Source organism: Pollicipes pollicipes, unplaced genomic scaffold (genome assembly GCF_011947565.3).
Source record: "Pollicipes pollicipes isolate AB1234 unplaced genomic scaffold, Ppol_2.1 Scaffold_4740;HRSCAF=5597_pilon_pilon_pilon, whole genome shotgun sequence".
Classification (NCBI taxonomy): Eukaryota; Metazoa; Arthropoda; class Thecostraca; order Pollicipedomorpha; family Pollicipedidae; genus Pollicipes; species Pollicipes pollicipes.
The window spans coordinates 28,232,254-28,253,919 of NW_023596545.1; the positions used below are offsets into that span (position 1 = coordinate 28,232,254).

The 21,666-nt window shown below is 54.1% G+C and overlaps 1 protein-coding gene across 7 annotated transcripts in view; it reads left to right on the forward strand.

Moving 5' to 3' along the window:
- Positions 1-2,218: 2,218 nt before the first annotated feature.
- The window catches only part of LOC119098438 (uncharacterized), a 55,621-nt gene continuing 36,173 nt past the window's right edge, over positions 2,219-21,666 (forward strand). For 2 of the 7 annotated variants that reach the window (XM_037221355.1, XM_037221358.1), the window contains exon 1: positions 19,464-19,607. The gene's annotated coding sequence lies outside the window, so the exon portion shown is untranslated. Of the gene's footprint in view, positions 2,362-8,466; positions 8,545-19,302; positions 19,444-19,463; positions 19,608-21,666 lie in introns of those variants that run through there. The other 5 variants (XM_037221353.1, XM_037221352.1, XM_037221356.1 and 2 more) reach the window with 5 other exon arrangements.

Here is a 21,666-nt window from a genome sequence, read left to right on the forward strand (position 1 = left end):
TTCCCCATCCAAGACTTCATTCAGGAAATGTGTGAGACAAGCGCTCTCGGGCCCTGGCCAAAAGTCATTTCTTTAAAAGGAGCAAAATCTAAATTGCAGGGCAGTGAGGGAGAACTGGTTCGAAACCTCCATGATTCAAATCATGTCCCGTCTTTTGATATTGTTGCGACCCGTCTTGTCGACGCACTCACGCCGACCGACCCGTCTCCTCCAAACAGCAGGATTTGATGGCCTGCATACAAAATTCTTACGAGTTTGCAGATGCGTATGTGTATCGCATTCGCAAAAAACAAAATATTTGACCGGGTGAGACGGGACACCCCAAACCCAAAATTTGAAAAACCAAACAAAACAGTGGCGGCTGCTTTTGTCAAAGGCCTGAAATCGCCTCCCCGATAATTTGTCATAGCATATTTTGATTCTGCATATGAATTTGGCTTGCGCCCAGAAGATAAACATCTCACTGTTGCTCTCTCTCGTTCAGACCAAGACAACACAGACCGTTTTGTCCTCCGAGTTAGCTTTGCAAGATATTAAAGCCAAAGTTCCTAGCCTGGAGCTATCGGCAGCTCAAGCACCAAGTAGTAGATCAAAATCCAAACCGTGGCCGTGGCAGATTTAGCCAGCGAAGGTTCAGGTCGCTCAGACCACTCCTCATTAGGTATCAGACATGTGGGCAGGGTACGGTGCCGCCTGAACGGGACCGCGGCGGGGCACCACACACGCGCCGACCCGGTGGCCCCGTCCCTTTTTCTTGGCTTACCTCTTCCTCGTGAGTCGGGGACTGCGGTGGAAATAAACGTTATTTAGACTCCCTCAACCGGCCTCTCAAACCACACCTCCGGCTAAAATTCTCCGCTACGGCAGCCTGCCAGGACGGCAACAACCCACTGTGGGCCTCAATTTCACGTTCGTCACGGCTGTGATGTCCTTCCCGCAGCACTAGCAGCGGGGAAAATATTAAGTTAGCGGCATGGCCATGTCGAACGAAAGCTTAAATAAACAATGACCATTCAGAACATCAAACCAGGCGCGCAGCCAGGGAGGGGCCCGGAGCTCGGTTAGCATGCATTATACCGATTTTTCCTTTCTGCCGGAAGCCACCTATGGTGAAAAATGAAAAAAAACAGTCCTACAGAGGAGGCCCAGGCCCCGAGGCTTCTCCCTTGGCTGTGCCCGTACGTGAAACTGTTCGTGAACAAAACCGTAGCCAGGTGATCTCCCCTGCAGCTGACCAGTGGCTAACCAGGGGTGACCAATCGCAGCTAACCAGTGGCTAACCAGTATCGACACAGCGCTGAGATCACGGGCGTACGGTAATTTCATAATCAGGGTGTTTTTGAAAATTAATGGTGTCCACAGCGCAAATGCGTTTTTCAATGGGGGGGGGGGAGGTCAATTCATTTGGGAGATGGAGTGTTAAAGACATCTGCATCACGTTCATGATCATTGGGTATGTGATATATCTGCTGATTCCTTGGCCACCAAACGAAGAATTGCCTATCAAAAATATAATGGCATCCTTTTGGTTTATGTTGTGCTCTTGTATCTATATGGGTCGCAAGTCAGTTATGTTAGTTATTACGGTTAGTTATGAAACGACTCAACGAAGGATTGCAACCTTCCTTATGGCTGATTAGAGACTAAATTTCAGTTGACAAATTCAGCATATAAGTCAGCATAATTAATTTCAATCTTATAAACTCAGAGATGTTCAACAAGCAAAATATTTGTGCAAGGTTTCAGACTGTCTTATCACACAAACCTTTTCGCAAAACAACACTGGGGAATTACACTGGAATCAATTTAGGCTCACGGCAAGATGACGTTGAATCTGGCGAAGAACACCAAGCCGTCATCCCACATCAATGCGCCGGGCAGTGGCCAACATCCTTTGGTTCACATTGTGATCAATGGCATGGGTGTATGTGTGTGCGCGCGGAAGAGGCCACGGGAGGCATGTCACGAGGGCTGAATGGCTAAGGATAAAGCCAATGGAGACGTGTTCATGGTCCATGCATGTTATTGACATTAGCTGAGCTCGGTAAGAGACGTATGTTTGACACACTAGCCGGGTGATGTTTGCACTGCTCTAGACAAACACCGGGCCCCACTAGCGCTAATATGATCTGCAGGACAGGCCTGGCCTTCAGCCGCGCTTCTGATTGGTCGCCCGGGCCCCCGGAAGCGGCAGGCCGCTGCACCAGGTTCGTAAACTAGTTTGCGCAGAGTTGTACCGTGCTACCCGTCTTGCCCGGAGCACGTGGAGTTGTCTTCAGATCTGTCATTCGCGCAAAGCACGCCTCGCAAGATACGCGTCGGACAAGGGAACGTCCCCCGCCAGAGATCTTCCTTCCACTCGTGAGTGATACCAATGCTGGGTAGTTCGATGATACCGAAAGTGATGCCAATGCTGGGTAGTTCGGTGATACCAAAAGTAACACTGAATGCTGGACAGACTTTTGTCCTTTTGACTTATTGCCATTTTACTTGTATCTCTTTGGCTTATATCTTTTTGACTTCTATCCATTTTGACTTTGTCACTTTTGATTTTTTTGTCCATTGATTTCTTGGCTTTTTTATTTTTTTTGTCAAGTTGTGCCCAAAACGGACTTGCGAACGGGCGCATCGCGATAGACAATCGACTTGTGTGGCTTTGACCTTCAAGGCGATTTTCAGGCTTGCGAGGTTCGTGCAACGGCGTTTACGTGAGTTGCCTAGCATGTGCGAAGCTCTCAGAAATAAATCGGTGATCTAAAATTCCAGGTCCGGCCCTGTAAACATGTTCCTCCAAGGTCCGAAGTAGGTTTGGGAATCTTGCGAAGGGTACGTATATTATGGTACGTTAAACCTGGGGTTTTTGAGGGATATGCTTAATACCATTACTTGTTATATTCCTTCTCTTAACCTTGTCTCTTCTCTTATTCTGGCATAATGAACGTGATAGTGCGGATTATTATCATTAAATAAAGTTTACATAAGTATGAAAAATGACACCATATTGCATCCAATATATGTCGATATATATATATACATATATATATATATATATATATATATATATATATATATGTCCAATATATATGACTTTTGCCACATTTCGCCCTGTCATCAAGCGGTCAGACCCAAAAGCCTCTTCATAGCGACCACCTACATGTTTGAGTTGTATTTAGTTTTAGCAGCTATCACCAAAAAGTTCGGGTTTTCCAGCTGCTCTGGGCGGACTGCTCCGGATGCTCTCCCATTTATGGCAGGCTCGACATACCCTGAGTAGGGAAAAGGTTTCTCATAACCCATATAACTTTGAAATTGGAATTATTTGGAACCTAAAAATAATAATGAAATAAAATAAAATAAATTTGGAATCTAGGATTGTCTCTAGCGTTCCGGGTATTGTGGAACAACATATTGTGGCCCGGGGTGACTTATGATGTTTGCTGACATGCTTAATATGGTGACAGTCCCCAAAACATCCTTATTGGAAATTCCTCTGCCACGATTTATTTTGGATTCTGGGGAAGGACTCCCCAGTACCGATGGTTTTATTCCGTAAACGATTGACAGGTATCCACAACACGATTTCTGGATCACGTGTTTATGGTGTTAGCTTGTGATGCCAGGAATGCCACTGTAACCTACTTTCGCTGGCAAACACATCTCGCGAGCTGCATTTTCCAAACACCCTCCTCGCCACACGATTGCATCAGGTTTTGTGTCTGAGCTTGGCTCGGCTCAAATATCCCGACTCCGCTGACCTTAACCGGGAGGCCTGAGATCTCTGGCGTTGCAAGACGCCCTCCCCCTGCACAAATCGCACCAAGTCACGATGACCCCAATAGTGAGCTCTGGTAGCGGAAGGGCACGTCGCGATGTGGTGCACGTTGGAGTACATCGAGAGAAGTAACATTCCGCGTTGCGTGCCCCCTGGCTACCTGTAAACCCAGAGCGGCATCGAACCGAGTACTGCTCTGACGGCGACGCATGTCATGTCGGGGCGGAGGGTCTTCGGGCGGCGCTTCGCATCGTTCACCGCTCGTCGTGTGACAGCCCGCTGTCCTTGAGGATCAGTTAGGAACAGGGGGCCGGTGGCCGGTGGGCCGAAACACTGGGGCCGGTGGACCGAAAGAGCCAACACTATGCCTGTGTCAGCGCTGTTTCTAGAGACATCCGCAGCTATGGTGGCCATTGAGCCAGCTGTCAGCATGGGAATAAAAGAGGTCAAGGCTCCCTCGGCGCCCGCCGTGCCAGCAGTCCGCGGTCCGTTCAGCCTGCAAGCGCGCCTCATCCGAAACACACGGAAGTCAGCGAAGGCCTCGACGTTTCTTACGACGTCACTCGAGCGATTTACCTCCGTGCCAAACCATCGCAGCGATAGCAGGTTTTGCATTTTACGACCAGTGAGCTACTGGAACGCGGCATTTGTTTGAATGCCTGCTGCTTGCACCGTCACGGTGTGCGTACGGGCCAAACGTCGCACATTGGAAGGTCACGGCACCAACGAGTGCCCCAATCGCCCAGCGGGTTCGCGGCCAGCGCCACGGAGCTGTGCGGCCGTGCCCTCGATGACGCCGGCCAGCCACCACCGACGAAGAGGACCTGTCGCGGCCGCGTGGCTCTCGGTTCCGGCGCCGCCGACGGCACCGGCCCGCCGACTCCGCGGCTGGCACTGGCGCCCTTCTGACTGGGCCTGACCGGTCACCGCTGCGGCGGCCACCATTGCCGGCCGATGTGTCCGCCCTCCCCGCGGACGCCGACTGAGCCTCCGCCAGTCGCTGTCTGTCCGGCACGGCCGCACCTCGGCCCACGAGAGATGGAGCACGTCATTCAGTCGATGGCGCCTGCCAACGTCACGACGGTCGACAAATTCCACATCACCGCACTGGCTCGGCGACGCGCTGGTCAAGAGCAGGTCACATCAGTGATGATTGCCAATAACGACAACGGTCACGTCAGCAACGCGTGTCCTCCTCACTCGCGGTCAGCTCACTGCGGGCTCGGTCGGAAGCGGCAGACAGGCGCCGCTATATCAGCGCACGTTAGGACGACAGTTGTCTGTCTACTATCTCGTCCGCTGCAACGTTTTTTTCCGGACCCGACACAGTTGATTCTTCCTCGTACTCTGCGGTCATTCTTTCCGAGAGTGATGTTTTTTGTCTCGCAATGTCAAGACCTGGGAATGGCGCTTGCTCCCATCTGACTTCCAGGACCTCCAGACTGACGGGGCCGCGTGCGTCGTCTCCGCACGCCGTCGTGTGGCGCCGCGCGATTCATGCCGCCCTGGGGCGCTTTGACCACGTAATGACGCCAGGAGCCGGCCGAGAAGCGGCTGGCGCTGTAGTGATGTTAGGATATGGCTGCGAAGCGGGTCCTCTGGCTTATTCCGAGGGTTCTCCGCAGGCCGCAGCGGCTCGTGGCATCACGAGGCACGGCATCACTTTGCCGACGATTCTACGCTATACACAGCTCACTCACACGACCCAGTTACCGTGTAAGCGGCACTCCAACATGACTTACATATCATTCAAGAGTTCGGCTAAGACTGGCTCATGACGTTCAACACCACAAAAACAATTAAAAAACATTCACCAACAGAAACACATATAACCCACCGCAGCTGGCATTTGATGGCCAACGAATTTCTTCCGTTACGAGCCACAAACACCTTGGCCTGACGATATCTGCTGATTTGCACTTTCATCAGCACGTTAATGACAACATCTCCAAAATCAGTGGAGCCCTTGAACCTCTCTGCTCACTATCACGACTTCTGCCTCGGCATATCCTCAATTACATATATACGACTTACATTCTTTCTTTGTTTGATTATTGCGACGTACCATACGATGTACTTTTGACAACCAGCGACTCCCTTAGACTTGACAGATTGGAGAACAGAACAGCAAGACCAATCACCGGTGCACTCTTCAGAACACACACTCGCGCGCTGTTGGACGATTTGGGATGGAACACTCTCAAATCACGAAGAAACATATACAAACTGACGCTGTTCCACACCCTCATACACAACCAACATCTACTGCCAACAAACATCATTGCACTTCTACCTGGCACACGAGCACTTGCAACAGGACGCCCACTACGCAATGCAATGACACATTTCCACCGAACAGAACCTCAACATACCAAAAGTCCTATATTCCACCAACTACGAGAAGATGGAACCAGCTCCCGCTTGAGGTGTCATCTCTCCAATCTTCTCGCTCCTTCAAATGGGAAATATGCCAGCGCTGCGGTGTGGCCGCGCCTCCGGTGTATCACTGCCTTGGATCCAGGCATGGTAACACCCTAAATACTAGGCTGAGATTGGGAACGTCAGGCCTGAATCCCCACCTGTTCGAAATTCAAATTCCAACCACGCAAAGTCCCTCTTACTTGCGTGGCTATCCATATGAAGACCCTAAAAAACACTTTGAGGTTTTCGCTTTAAAACTCAGAGGTAATGGTTTACAGGATCGCAATGGGGAGCAGGTAGCAAAAATTTTCCAAACGTCAATTTTCAGACTAAACGACTCGCCTAAAAAGTTCCAGCGGGCGCGGGCAGCAGACGGGCCACTGGGTGGCGTTGCCGGGCCGGGCGTCCGCCGCCGACCCGGGACGGCTATATGTGTAGACCGGAGCGGCGGCGGGCGCCTGGCCCATGTCGTTTTACTGATCGGGCAGGTGGGCGGTGGGTCGTGGGTTCCCTGGCGGTGATGACCATACCTTGTTATTGTTAGGAGAGGCGCTCAGATTTAAGCGTTCCGCTTATGCGCCAATCCACTCATCATATTATGTACTGCTTAATGTCCATAATCGAAAATAAAAGTCAAATCAAATCAAATCAACGGGCCATGACCAGAGGAGTTCGTGTGGCGCCAGCTGCCGCCTGCCCTCGGTGACGAACCGCGACACCCTCCTGCCGAGGCTGGAGGGTCGAGTGATGGCGGTGACGTCCTGTCCCAGCCCACTTCCCTGGCTGGACAGCCGGGTGGTGGCGGTGACGTCCTGCCCCAGCCCACTTCCCTGACTGGACAGTCGAGTGGTGGCGGTGACGTCCTGCCCCAGCCCACTTCCCTGGCTGGACAGTCGAGTGGTGGCGGTGACGTCCTGCCCCAGCCCACTTCCCTGACTGGACAGTCGAGTGGTGGCGGTGACGTCCTGCCTCAGCCCACTTCCCTGACTGGACAGTCGAGTGGTGGCGGTGACGTCCTGCCCCAGCCCACTTCCCTGACTGGACAGTCGAGTGGTGGCGGTGACGTCCTGCCTCAGCCCACTTCCCTGACTGGACAGTCGAGTGGTGGCGGTGACGTCTTTCTCCAGCCCGCTCCGCTCCGCGCCCACCTTAACGTCGCGGCCTTCATCGGCCGCTGACTGACGTTCGTCGTCGACTGTGTGCCTTTCGAGGCCACGGGGGCGTTGTCCGCCCTTCTGCTGTAGCGTGAACATCGTGTTGGAGCTACTTCATGACAGCATTCAAGCAGTGCCGGCCGCTTCTACGGTGGCTCAGTTGCCGTTTGATACCTGCTAGCAAGGTGTTTCAAGTGCAGCAAGTGAAAGGCGCAGTAAATGAAGGTGTTTCAATCCGCTTCGCCCTTCTGCCGTACCCGACTCCTTACACTACCACATCACTCGTGCCTTGCATCCGCTGCTCGCCCGGCAGATCTCCGAACAGGTGGTGATTACCGGCGACAAGCTTCGGGAGTGGATGGTGCAGTCGGTTTTTTGCATGATGGGCCCGCTGCCACGCTGGCTGAGCGGATGGCTGCTGACCGCCCGCAGCCACAGCCGCAGTGGCTGGGCCAGCGGCTGCGGCGGCGAATTTTCACCACCTTCTTTTCGTTCATGGTCTGTCGTGCGGCCTTATTTTATAGTACGATAAACCGTTATGGTCTGCTATTTTAGTTGAATCTTACCGTGCTTTTAGCATAATTCCATTTCCTTCATCTGGACGTCCTCCGCAGGGAGCAACGCCATTAGTGACGGAACGCTATCCATGCTGCTGTCTCCTTCTCCTACACCCTGCCTATTACGCTAGGTTAACAACCCTCTTTCCTTATGTCCTAACCCGCATCACAATTTCCTTTTTCGTCCTGTAGGTTTGCACTGATTCATCAGTGAAAAACGACGCGCACTGAAATAGCAGCATGTGCAGCGAACGTGTTTCCATTCCAAATACGGTCATGACGATGATTAAGACTAGTGCGCTCGTCCTGCTTTGGCACCTGCGTGGAATTTCATTTAGTTTCCTTATTATGGTTGAGGCACCATTTCGCATTACCAGGTATAAGACACACAGACATGCTCCTATCACGGACTCGGACCGCAGCAGTGGGGCCTCAAAAGCCTCGGCGTCGCCCGCCGTGTTTGCCGTTCTCACGGCGACGGTGAGTGACGTCACGGCCGTCGGCACATGTGACGTCAGGGACGGGCGCCGTCGGCGGCCGGCTCTGTTTCGGCCGGGGCCAGTGGGCTGGCCGTCCGGACGGTGTCGGTGCGTGCGCGGTGAGTTTGGCTCGCGGACAGAGGAGGACGCGGCTAGGACAGGTAACGGTGACGGACCGCGGCCTCCGCGGCGGCGCGCCGTCACCACGCTGCTGACTGGGCGGGGTGGCGGCTGGGGCGGAGGGAAATTGCGCACCTGTTCGTGTTGATGACGGCGTTGTATCGCGTTCTGCAGCATCGGAATGGGGCTGACGAGGAAAATCCTCGACGGCGACGTCCGATGTGTTCGGCTGGTCAAGAATTATATTGTTTCATTCTAAGAAGCGACAGTTTCCTTTCCTGATCACGAAATCGAATATCTTCGCGCTAGGCTTTATAAACCCGTGTTATGTGACAAGCCCGACAGTGAGTTTTCACACAGTCGACCGCACTGTAGCGGTGACAAGTGCAAGGGAGCGGATTAATTGAGGTGTGACGACGGCAGCGAAACGGAAATTTTCCATCGCTGTTTTCCGCCGCCCATTCTCCCGCTGATATTGACACCACACGGCGGGTGAGTGTATCGATCTAACCGAGGTGGCCGCCCCGGGTGAGGAGAACCCGGAGTGGTCCGGCCCCCGGGCGGACCGTCTCCGCGCCGGTCCCGGGCGGCCTCCTGCCCGCAGATCGAGGTCGCATCACCGATCGCTGGTTGCGTGCCTGTCGAAGGTCACACACCGAGCCCTCCCCTCGCCGGAGCGCGTTGGTGGAGCCGTGGGAGGCGGCCGCTGTCGCACCCGCCGCGCGGGGCACGGCACGCTTTCTGTGGCGCGCAGCATGCGGCGGGCGACGCCCTCATTCAGGGTTGAGGGCGTGCCGCGCCGCGCAGGACAATGGCGCCGCTGCTGGCCTGGCTTCCGGCTCACCACATAACTCTGATGCCATCCTCTTTATGTTAACCGCGTCCGAATCAAGACCTTGACCTCGGCCTACTTAATGAACACATGTTCCATGGACCCTTCGCTTTGATTGTACACGTGAACCGCACGTCTGGTCTGATTATGGTTTAGTTCAGCTCTGGCCCGGGGCAGCATTATCAAGTGTTTTCAGAGGTCCGCTCGTTTTCGTTTTGAAGGGACGTGGCCCGCGTCGCCGCAACCCTTTTGCGCAACACCAGTGACCAGCGACCGCCCAAGCGCAACATCGGCATTCTCACTCCAACACGCAACGTTCCCATTCCAACAATCGGCGTTCCCACTCCAACACACAGCGTTCCCATTCCAACAATCAGCGTTCCCACTCCAACACTCGGCGTTCCCATTCCAACAATAAGCGTTCCCACTCCAACACTCGGCGTTCCCATTCCAAACGTGGTATTCTCACTCAAACACCTGGCTTTTCCAATCAAACACACGATGTTACCATTCCAACACCCGGCGTTCCCACTCCAACGCCCGGCGTTCCCGCTCCAGCACTCGTCTGCGCCGTCTACCAGTGCCATCTGCCGCCGGTGGTGCGTTCGGCCGGCGGCGAGGCTTCAGTGCCGCCCGGCCGCCGTCAGCGGCCCCGCCCTGGCCGGCGGCGGCGGGCACCGGGCCAGCCGAGTCACCCCTTGGCGGGCCGAACCGATCGGTCACCGCTCACGCCGAGCCGGCCGGACTGTGCGAGCCGCGCGCCGAGCAGCAATGCGTCAAAATCGCCGCAGCGAAAGGTGCCGCGGAGACCGGAAACGCCTTCGTCAAAGTTTCGAACGTGGCCGAAGTAACCGGAGCTTTCAGCCTACCCATGCATGGGAGAGCAAAATGACAGAGTAGGAAGCTGAGATCCCAAAATTCAAAGCACCACATTCCATCACAAGTCTTGATCTTGTTCAGAAATTAGCAAATCATAGATGAGCGCACTGCCAAGCTACCCCCGGCATCGGCAGGCCCGCCGCATGACCGCGTCGAATTCCGCTACGCCTCGCCGGCCGGCACCGATGCCTTGGAGCTGACGCAGACCCCGGCGCTGACGCAGAGCCCGGCGCTGACGCAGAGCCCGGCGCTGACGCAGAGCCCGGTGCTGACGCAGAGCCCGGCGCTGACGCAGAGCCCGGTGCTGACGCAGAGCCTGGCGCTGACGCAGAGCCCGGCGCTGACGCAGAGCCTGGCGCTGACGCAGAGCCCGGCGCTGATACAGAGCCTGACGCAGGGCCGGGACAGTGCTCTGGAAACACCGGGAGCCGGACGTGCCCGGCGTGACCGCCGCGCACGCGGTGTTTTACGCCGTGTAGGGGAGCGTGGTGGATCCCTTGCTTTGCCTAGGGCACGTCCGCTATGTCCACGACACGTCTGTTATGGCGGCGTACGTGCCGCGTCGCTCGGTCGCGCCGACGCACGTACGCGGCGGCGGTGCGTGCCTTCGCTGCCGGGGTTCGCCGCAGATGGATGCCTGTCCCATGCTGGTTGGTTTTCGTTCCGACTGCGAGTGTGAACACGTCGTGCTGCAGTTCGAGGGCTTCAGGGAATTTGATGGCTTTTTCTCATCCTTCGAATAACGCGAGATAACTGATGTGACAATAAGTGCATAGCTCTGTAAAGAAAAAGGCGTCTCAAGTCATGTTCCTCAACACCATTAACAACGGCACGCATCGAGCATCCGGTCGTCGATGGGGACATAACAAGTATGGGTGGGTGCTGCGGTGGTTGCCTGCGTCATAATCGTCGTTTAGCTTTCTGGTGTGCCAATCGGTTCAAGTTTAAGTGCCGATCAGGATCCTTTCTTTCCTCTAAAGCCAAATAACTGAAGCGCTATAGACCGAGTGTCCGCTTTCTTGGCATGTAGAGCCATTTGACGACTAAAGCTGCTTTCCTGACTTTCACTCATTTGCCCTGCTAGCGTTTTCCTGAACTGGGAGGGCAAGCACACGGTCTCGCATTGAGAGGCCGCATTCCGCAGAGGTCATTGGTTTGGCCTGAATGGCCCGGTATGAAATAAAAAACGAAGCAAAACTACACCGCACGGCTCTCAGGAGGCAACCGCAATGTACCTACAGCAAATGCCAGTCACACTAGCCGCGAGCTCGGCGACTTACAGAATGCATTTCTTTGCAAGGGCTGTCAACGGCTTCTTCCTTGAATTTCGGTTCTGACCCGCACGTTTTGCTGACAATTTTGTCGTTAATTCATCGTCACGCTTCACGTCTGGGACTACTTGAGATCAAAATAACGTCACCCTTTGTTTCAAGACAACGTGTGCCCGGTAGAAAGAGTGGTGTTGGACTTCAGCCACGCCTGTCGCTGATCGTCCTGCCTTAACCTGTAAGTGAGTGACTGGCGCCCATTGGTTGGGCCGTAAGGTCCTGCGGCCTAACATTTCGTCCTGAGTCTGTGGCAGGTTCAACAGGGACACATTCCAGCTGGATTACCTAGTCGTCCAACGGGTATCGACTGATGAGCCAAAAACAACAATATTGTCATAAATCTTGACCCTTTGATAGAGGTAAACATTGTAATAGGTGCAAGTCATTTAACGCGCCGTGCTGTGTATATTTATTTGTATTTCAGCATAACTCTTTCATCACTGCATTGCCTCAAGCAGGGCTCAACAACCTTTACGCCGATCCCCATTGTCGGGGCTGTGTGTCAAGCTTGACTAGTGCACCACTGAGCTGTTCCCGAACATTCCCACCAAGCACGGTGGACGAATGCGTGCGGATGCAGGAGTCGTACGTTAAAGGAACGGGGCCTAGTAAAGTTTATGGCATGCGGTTTGAAAAGTCATTGCTAAGGGCCACTATTAGGCGAACCATTAGATAGCGAAAAGGGCAAGATTGGTGCATTTCGCATCCCAGTTGAGTGTACAAACACGCCATAGCTTAGTACTTAGGATAACATTTGGAGGCCAACATGTTTGAATATTTTGTAGCTGATTTTTCAGTAGTTAATCGAATAAGTATACCGCTAATTGACTTGGCAAAGGACGGTGATGTGCGATGACCATCCAATGTGAGTCTTACGCGATGAGATCTGCAAAGGTTTTGAGTGAAACTCTTTAACGCTTCTTGCAAAAGTAACGCCATTTTTAAAGAGCAAACCGTGCTGATTGGGATCTCTGCTGTTGAATTATACTAAATAGGAACATGAACTTAGCACCGCCAGTGCATCGACGCCTGAGAAATAGAGCTAGATATATGCTCAGTATAAGTTGAAATGTGTTTGATGCTCGTTGCACGTTCCGACTGTACCTAATGAGCTGTGAACGATGCTGTGAGCTGTGAATGAGCTTAGGTGCTATGCATGGCGTCGTTAGTGACGAGGGTTTTTCGACGTAGTTCTGAATGACCATGAATGAGCTTACTCAGGTACACAAACACAATGACGTAGGGCTATTGCATACTTTTGAGCACCACATATTATTGCGTAACGAGGAACATATCGCAGGGTGCCTTTTAACACAAGCCAAAATTCCTTCGTCGGCGAGCGGTTTCTTACGCTTGCCTACGGCTTTGGCCTCATTCTAAGACCTGGACTCAGCCAGTAGTTAGTGCTGCAAGCTTTTGGCATGCACTCCTTTCAAGCTTATCAGCAAACTCGTCTGAAGGTCGCAGGCGTTAGAATAAGCTCCAAGATCTTAAGCCGATATGGTATCTGGACAAGAATCTGTCATTTTATGCAGGCTAGGCTGGTGCCTCTTCGAACCATGTTTATGATTTTATGAAGGCTAGTCTGGTTCCTCACCGAACCATGCTTATGATGCATTGCAGATCACGCAAGTAGGATTCCAGGCAACGCAGGTGATTTTAATCCTCCTTGTATGCTTATGGTGCCGCAACTGCTTTGAAGCACGGAAACTTTAAAAGTTTGGAAGTCTCGCGGTAATGGCAGGCTCCTAGACCTACACATGTCGAATCGCTATCGCCCGCTCACCTGTGGACACCAACAATTGCGTTGTTTCAAACCGCGCCCCACAACTGTGTCGAAAGCAACTACTCCTCCCGACGCGGGCATTGTCTGACAGCAGGTGTGCGGTTAAATCCTGGATGCGCCAAGGTTCGAACCCGCGATGCCTCGGTGCTGAGCCTGGAGCGGCCTGCGTCCCGGGGCGCGTGCGGCGCCGGGGCGCTCCGCTCCGTTGGACGAGCTGTCACGGCCCGTTGCGCTGGCCGGCCTGTCACGCCAACCACTCAGCCGGAATGTGGAAGAGCGCCGGTTCCCCGTACAGGCCGCCTCCCAGAATAGCTCTGCTGGGGGGGGGGGGGGGGGAGGGGGGAAGCACGCCTGGGTGCGGAGCTCGGCGTCGGCCGCCAATCCGGCCGCGGCGGACGCGTGAGCGGCGCATGTGGGGGGGGGGGGGGGGGAAGGGGGAGGGGCACAGCGTCGGCACGCGGGGCGCTGCTCGGACACGGAACCGTGAACTTCTACTGACTAGCGCGAGACATCGGGCTAACCCAATCGATGGGAGGGAGCGCAGACCACAGCCCGGAGACAGACCCCCTTTGTCAGAAGAACAAGATATTTTTTTTAGCGGCGAAGTGCAGATTTTGCAATTGTGAGATGGTACCTTTCCCGGAATTAGATTAGCGTTGAGAGAAAAGCATCATTCTCGTGGTGTGGGGTTTAGGGATCAATCACCGAAAAGGTCGTCATACTTTGTGTTATTACGGATCCAAGCACTCTTTCTGTTCCACATATACCCTAATATCGATGTGACGACCCGAATTTTAGTCATGTGCGCCGGCTACCAAGCCTCACAAACAGTTCGCTGCGCGGCCCGCCCACGGCACGTGCCATCGGAGAGCCTGTCGCCCCGCCCACGGCACGTGCCATCGGAGAGCCTGTCACCCCGCCCACGGCACGTGCCATCGGAGAGCCTGTCACCCCGCCCACTGCACGTGCCATCGGAGAGCCTGTCGTGACCCGACGACCCCGGCGAACGGATCGTGACGCGTTCAAGCCGGCATCGAACACTGCGCCGCCTCATAAGGCAGCCAATATGGACCGTGACTGACGCGGCGTCCCCACCCAGCCGTGACGTTACGGCGCGCTGACTCGCGAGACGGCGGTCGCCCCGCCGCAGGGCTGCTTGATTAAGGCGCTCTTGGATTCCGGTCTCGGCACGGGTCAGCCAGCTTCTCGGTACGCTGCGGACCATTTGTTTGATAGCGTTTTCGGGAAGCTCTGTACGTTCTTGAGACATGCGAGGGAGGCGAGCGAGACGGATGGCGCCCGTTTGTCGGACCGGAGCGGGCGGCCCGACTGAGGAGCTCGTGCGGCCGGCGTAATGGTTCAGGCTCTGTTGCCGGCCGGACGTCGGTGGGGCGCGCCGGTGGGGCAGCGTCCAGTGCTGCTCGGAGAATAGTCTGGCTTATATGAACATCACGTATGCCACTTGTGGTTGTGTATATTCGTATTCGTACACATTCACATTCTACGAAGAGGCCACGTCCGACATGCACATTCAGGTTCTTGGGTTACTGTTCATCGACCTTGTCAGCACCCCTGCAAACGCCTTTTCAAAGCGGATTTGGGCTCTCCAAAATTCTGTCTCCGCATGCCACAACCACATTGCAGGTAGGTAGGGCACACCTTGCTCAAGCCACATTTTCGTGGATTCAGTCTCAGACCTTTCAGACCATGGCATTAGGTGAGCATGCGCTCTGAAAGTATCCACCACGCAGAGCTACAAGCAGAGGAGTTCCGTGAATTTCGTCATCCTATCGTGGATCATAAGTTACACAGTGCTTATATTGCACAGCCAAGCAACGTGCACAAAGCATCGCGCAATCGCGCGGTAGCCGCGTCAACCAATTCTGAGAGACTTGCGAGTTCTGCAAGACCGAATCAAACCTTGATGAGATTTCTTCGTACGCTACCGTGCAAACGCTGCGGCTGTTGGTCACCACGGCGTCACGTTAGGCTGTGTGTCGTCTTTGTTCCCTGCTGCAGGGTGCGAACCATTCAGCAAGGTGCGCTGTTTGATTTTTGGAAGCATCCATGGACTGGTTTTGAGAGTTCGACGTTTGTCAGAAGGGCAAAAGTGTACGACACGTGCAAGCGCACCAGACCCTAAAAACAGACACCAGCCAAAACACGCCGTCGGCAAGACGTGGGTGTTATTGACTTGCACCCAGTCTGGTCTTGAAAACGACTGAGCTCGGTGAACACGTCACATCCGCGGACAGGCCGTCCTACGTTGGCGATCCGCGACGTAGAGATGAGCGCTGACCAAACCCGAAACCTGCGGGGGCTAGATCGTTTACGGTTGTCCTTGCGGAACGGGACGATGCTTCAGAGCGGCTGGTGATGCGTTGGCGGAGCAGCTCGGGGGCGCTGCTGGCGTGCACTAATTTGTGCATGGTTTGTAGTCACGCTCCGCAAGCAACCCTTCCTCCCGGAGCGATTGAAGCTGAGTCAGCGTCTGGCCACTCTATCGCGGTTTCCAAGGTCCGTGACCATGCGGGCATCGCAAGTTGATACACGTCCGCAGTCGCTTCAACTGGGTGATTGCGTGTAATCACTTCTCGACGTGTTAACATTCACGATAATGACATTCCGTAGTCCGTCTGCCAGAAGGAGGCTGTGGGCGCGCGTGTCCTCTGGCCGATGTAAACAGACATGGAGAGACACCTTGCTCTCAGTCCTCTCAAGAGACCGTCATGCCTTGTCCAGCATGACGTTCTGAGCAGGTCACCATGTTTTCACTCTATGTTCCCTGACAACTCAGATGGGTCGCTAACATTTCGGCTCTTGCACCCGCAGTTTTGTCAACATAACCAATGCCTGCTTGACAGCGTCGTTGAACAAGAACCTCGTTTTAAAGAAAAGGTCGATATTTGTCGACATGCATCAGGTTTGGTATAATAAGGGTCTGCAATGTGTTTTGTGCCGTCAAACACGTTGACCTGTGATATCACACTTTTAAATTACTGCTTGTTTTAGTACGCATGCCTCGAAGCACTCTTGAATCAATACTGTCATTAATGTCTCCTGATTGTCGTAAAAGCTAGAAATGCACAACCGTTATCATTTGTTCCCTGACTTAGCTTTGACTTAAACAACACAGCGCGTTTTATCGATGAGCTTTTCTCGGTCGTTGCCGTGTTCATCAAGTTCTTTAGTTCGCCGGGTCCACTCTCTTACGACAAGACACACGCTGAGTTATGTGAGCAGCTGATGGGCGTGAGCCACACTTTGCTACTTATGTCTCCAGACCTCTCTGTATGCTACAACCCATGTTGACCACGAAATGCATTTCCTACAGTATGCAACCAATTGGATGGGATGCGGCGTTTGTGCCCTATCCCTGATTTGTTTTAAGTTTTGACAAACTAGGATCGATTAAGCACGCAATGGTTCTTAGCAAGTAGTTCGTCCAAAAAAGAGATGTCTGTGTGGCCAACCAAAAATCTGAATTGGTTTACGGTTCGGCTTTTATCCAGCATTTTGTTTCGCCCTGATTTACATCATCACTAAATTGTGCATAAACGCGGATACACAAATCTCACATCATGGTTCCTAACTCATTAAAGGCTTTAACAACTAAGAAGAAGAAGTGACTGGGTTAAGGAAGCTCAGTTAGCACGTTCGTCATGTCATCAAATGTGCTCGCCTGTCAAAGCATACAAGTAACACACACTCTGATTGTTTAAGAATCGTGCGAGGGTTACCTTAGTGCAGTGGTTGACCTGTGCGTATGAGCAGCCAAGAGTGGGGGTTCGATTCCGCGTAGTGCCCACCCCGCTAGAGTGACAGGCAGGCGACGTCATACATCCTTAGCAGCCGAATGCGACTTGAAGACCTAATAAAGACGATGGAGGCATTCGCGTTTTCTCCGACTCTCGCCAAAAGCTGATGGGCAGTGGGAGACGTGTGAGTAGGCCAAAGCTATTGCTACCATCATGACAATGACCGAGTTAAACAAAACAATTGGAGCTTGATTGTAGCTGTAGAAGTTGCTATTAGAATCCTACGAAAAAATCGTCGCATTATTGATGAAGTATGCCACATAAATATTTAAAATGATGCACTATATTATGCAATGGTACAATAAGGTTTGACGTGAACGTGATGAATGCAAAGACGTTGAAGAGCCATTCGTCTCAGCATCTCTGTCACATTATCCTTTCAGATTGCTTAACACTGACTCCTACTGTGCGGATTCGTTCTCGCCACAGGCATCTGGACTGGACCGTCTTAAAACTGCCCATGTTCTCCGCCTACCGGCATATTCATTGAATGACATGGGCATTTGAATAATGAATGGAACATGGACATTTCAAATAGTGTCCTTCCTCTTGGTGATGACTCAGTCTGAGGTTAATCTGCTGGCACGCTTTCTGCGGTGCACACGGGCCTCCCACAAGTTCCTTCGCATCGGTGTGTGTAATTGGTAACATCGCCACCTCGACTGCGTCACACTCATGTGTAAACCCGAGCAGGTGGAAGTTTCCCGTGCCCGGAAATCAAATTCAGCAATGGATGTTCCATTTACGTGACATGACTATGCGCCAAAAAACCTGCTTAGATCTTTAAAAAAAGCCCGGACGTTTCATAAAAACGAGCCCGGGCGTTTCAGCTCTTGGCGCTTCATTGATAAGCATTCAAGCGCACTGGGCTTCCCTTGGCCCTTTCAGTAACAGTTGACACGAAACCTCGTCCATAAACAGACACATGGTCTCGGCTCTCTTAGCTTCGTCAATAGCAGTTGATAGCGAAGCTCATGGGCAAACATCCGTGCGATATTGGCGTTCCTCACCGCTGCAAACAGGGAGCAGTTGGCGCCGTACCGTGACATCAGCAGTCTGGTGCGGGTGCTCGGCTGCAAGCCTCAATGAACTAATGTATCTGTAGGAGGACGGCGCCAGAACTGCAGGCCGTCGAAAATGCCTCACTATTGTCTCTAAGAGCTTAGGTCATGCAGACGCGGCCTGTCGCGCCAGGACATAGAACGCTACCTGATTGCAAGGCCTAAGTAGCGTGTAGCGTAGGCAGCGTTTGGCTGTCGCACCGCACCAGCAGAGGTGATGGCTGGGCGGCAGCCAGTGCACGTCCCGAACGGCAGCCCATTGTCCAGTGTGGTGGGCAGCCGGGCGTGAGCAGGAGCCCACCTTAGAAGACCAGACCACCCGGTTCGTACTCTGACGCGGTCCACGCGGGCGGCGGCCCGTTCTAGGACACCGGCAGCCTTTGTCGGTGGCCGCCGCCGCCCAGACATAAGCACTGACCAACGTTATCACGTGCCTGGCGCCTGCGCCCGCTCACCGCCTGTCATAACATGGGCACGGCGGCCGCTTGACGGCGCGATGGCAGCACTGACATCGGTCGCCCCACCGCGCTATCCTGCGCCAGGATCGGCCGCCTGGCAGCAGGGTCAAACTTCCAACGGACCGGCACCGACAGCCGCCTGGCGGAAATACCGCGGGCCGGTGGCCACCAGCCCCCGCTGCGACGTTGTGGGGCCCGTGCGGCGCTGCTGTTTACCAGACGGCGGGTACACATACAAGGGCGGGCGCAGGACCATGCAAGGGCGACTTGACGCGGCAATGGGCACGTGCTCAGTAATGACGTATGCTGTCCGTGCACTGGTGACGCACGGCTCGCCGACTTGCAGTTCACGGTGCAGGGTGATCTTTCCCTCCCTTTCCCCGCGCATGCAGCGGTCGGAAGGCGCTGTGCTCCGCGACTGACGCATCGCCAGCTTTCCATAAACGTGTCCCCCCGCTCGCCGCCGGCCGCTGTCACGGCATCGCTAACCGCGACGACGCCAGGCCGGCACGCGGACGCCGGCGGCCGAGCAGCACGCCACCTGTCTACCGACCGGTGCCACCTCTCCGCCGACCGGGTGACCTAGATTACGCGTCAAGCGTCGGGCCGGCCGCGAGAGTGCGTGCCGGCGGTCAGGTGAGGGGGGCGTCGCGGTGGACGCGTGGGGACTGGTGTGGACGCGTGCACGCAAAATTGGGATGCCTTTGAAGATTTGCTCCGAACATTTTGAGTGGATGGATTTCTGGAATTACTGCGCGTGCTGAGCAGGACGTGTTGCGTGAGTCCTGCCTTCATCGCCCGCTCGTGAAATTCTGGGTCAACGGCCGGATTTCGTGGCGAAAACTTGGTGTGCCGCTATGTTCGGCAAGGTTTGTCCTGTCCTCTGGCGTGACGTGAGCTTTAGCCTATCCGCTGCTACCAGCCACGGGATATGCCAATCAGGTACTAATAGCAAATGACTAAAGCCACTGCGATCCATCCTCATTCCGGGTGTCTAAATCAGAAAACGAGCGTTCTAGCCAAGTGAGCTATCGGGGTGGATGATGGACTACTTGATTGTATGATTCGTAGATCATGTGTGGTTGATTCGAGTTCTTCCCTCGGCTTTAACTGACAAACAATGGTCTCAACGCGCGAGGATGGTTTTCGTCAAGATTTTCTGCCGTTTCCTTATTTGGATGAAGGTAATTGGTTCTGAAAGCAGAGCAATCTATTGCCCAAGTACGCTGCCACTAGCGTGCCATTTCGTTGACAAACTTGTGAGAGTCTGGCACCGGCCTAAGCGTTGCCATTCTATGCCTTCTTTTGTCATGTTGTTCTGCGACTCTTCGGTTGATGCTCGGAAGTTCGTTGGATGAGGCCAATGAAGGCAGCGTAAATCCATTTTGGTGGGTGTTGTCCTTCACGTATGTACACTTCACTAACATGTTGTGCTCAATTTTGCAAACAATCGCTATGTGTTCGTGTCGTCCATTAAAGTGTTCATTTCATCCATTTCGTTCAGGACTTGAATTCCGACCTCACGAGCCAACGCACAAACGATGCTTACCCGATGCTGAATGGTCCACATGCCCTCTAAAATAGCACACATGCCTGCAGCGTGTTGAACATTTCAATAAGTACGCCTGCGTAGCTGAAGCAGCACGCACGCCAGCGGTAGGCTAAAATATTTCAGGGAAACGTGTCCAGCGGTGCCCGTCCATTGCGAAATGCTGCATACGCCCGTACCTGCCAGCACGATGTCCAGCATAATGTCTGGAGACCGACTCGAGGTTGGCTGGCTGGTAGCGGCTTTCGATCGCCGTCATTCGTGGCAATGCTGCCTCCGTGCTTGTCACAACAGTTCCCATAACGCGCCTGCCAGCGCGCATCACCAGGTCGCGCCTAAAGGCAAACAGACCGCGGTGGGCAGGGCTTTACAACCGGAGGCAGCCAAGAACATCCAGCCCGATTGATGGCACGCCTTACTCGCCGCCGTCTGAGCGTGAGCCTCCTACATATTATTCGTCGGGCCGTCCCTGCTCCCGGATCAGCATGACAGCCCGGTGAAGCCAGGCTCAGTGTGTTGCCTTCCGGAGCTGCAGGCCGAGCTGGACAATTCCACTGAGCAACTCGGGAACACCCGGAAGGAGAGGAAGGGGAAGCAGCAAGCCGAGCGGGCGCGTACTAAACAGTGGAACCCGGCGCAGCTCTGCCCGGGCGTCTGCCCAGGCCCGGCCTCCTCCCCCGTCGAGCTGCCCGGGGATCATTAGCTCGAGCGAAAGTGTCAGTAGGGCTTTACAACCGGAGGCAGCCAAGAACATCATCAACCCGATTGATGGCACGCCTAACTCGCCGCCGTCTGAGCGTGAGCCTCCTGCATATTATTATTATAGGCCCGCGACTCGGCCGCTCGACCTTACGGGACCCCGGAACATCAGCAGTACGTGCTTCATGAACGTGGTGCTGCAATGCCTGGCCAACAGCCGCGCCCTGCGTGACTACATCCTACGAGGCGAGTTCTCGAGAGAGATCAACACGACCACCTCCACCAGGAAGGGTGATCTCACTAGAGCATTTGCCACGCTAATTGAAGACCTATGGAAGTGCCCGGATTAGGCTGACCGGGCGTCGACCGGGCGCGGTCCGACTCAGGGCTTTTAACAGCCGGACTCGCAAAAATCCCTCGGATGCCTACTGGAGGGGTTGCACGAGGACGTGATCCATGTCGACAGCTCTCCCAAGCCCGAACCCATCCACATCGATGACAGCCTCAGTGCTAACCAGAAACCGCTGGAGGCTTGGCAGCGTTTCCTGTTCCTGGAGAACTCGAAGTTCGTTGACCTGTTTGTCGAACAGCGCAGTCCACGATGCAGAGTCCGGTGTGTGGCCACACGTCCATGATGTTCGACCCTTTCGGGGATCTGAGCCTGCCAATCCCATCCATGACAGGTCAGGTGCGCCTGCAGGACTGCTTTAGCCTTTTTACCAGGGAACAGGTACTTGACTGAGAAGAAAAGAC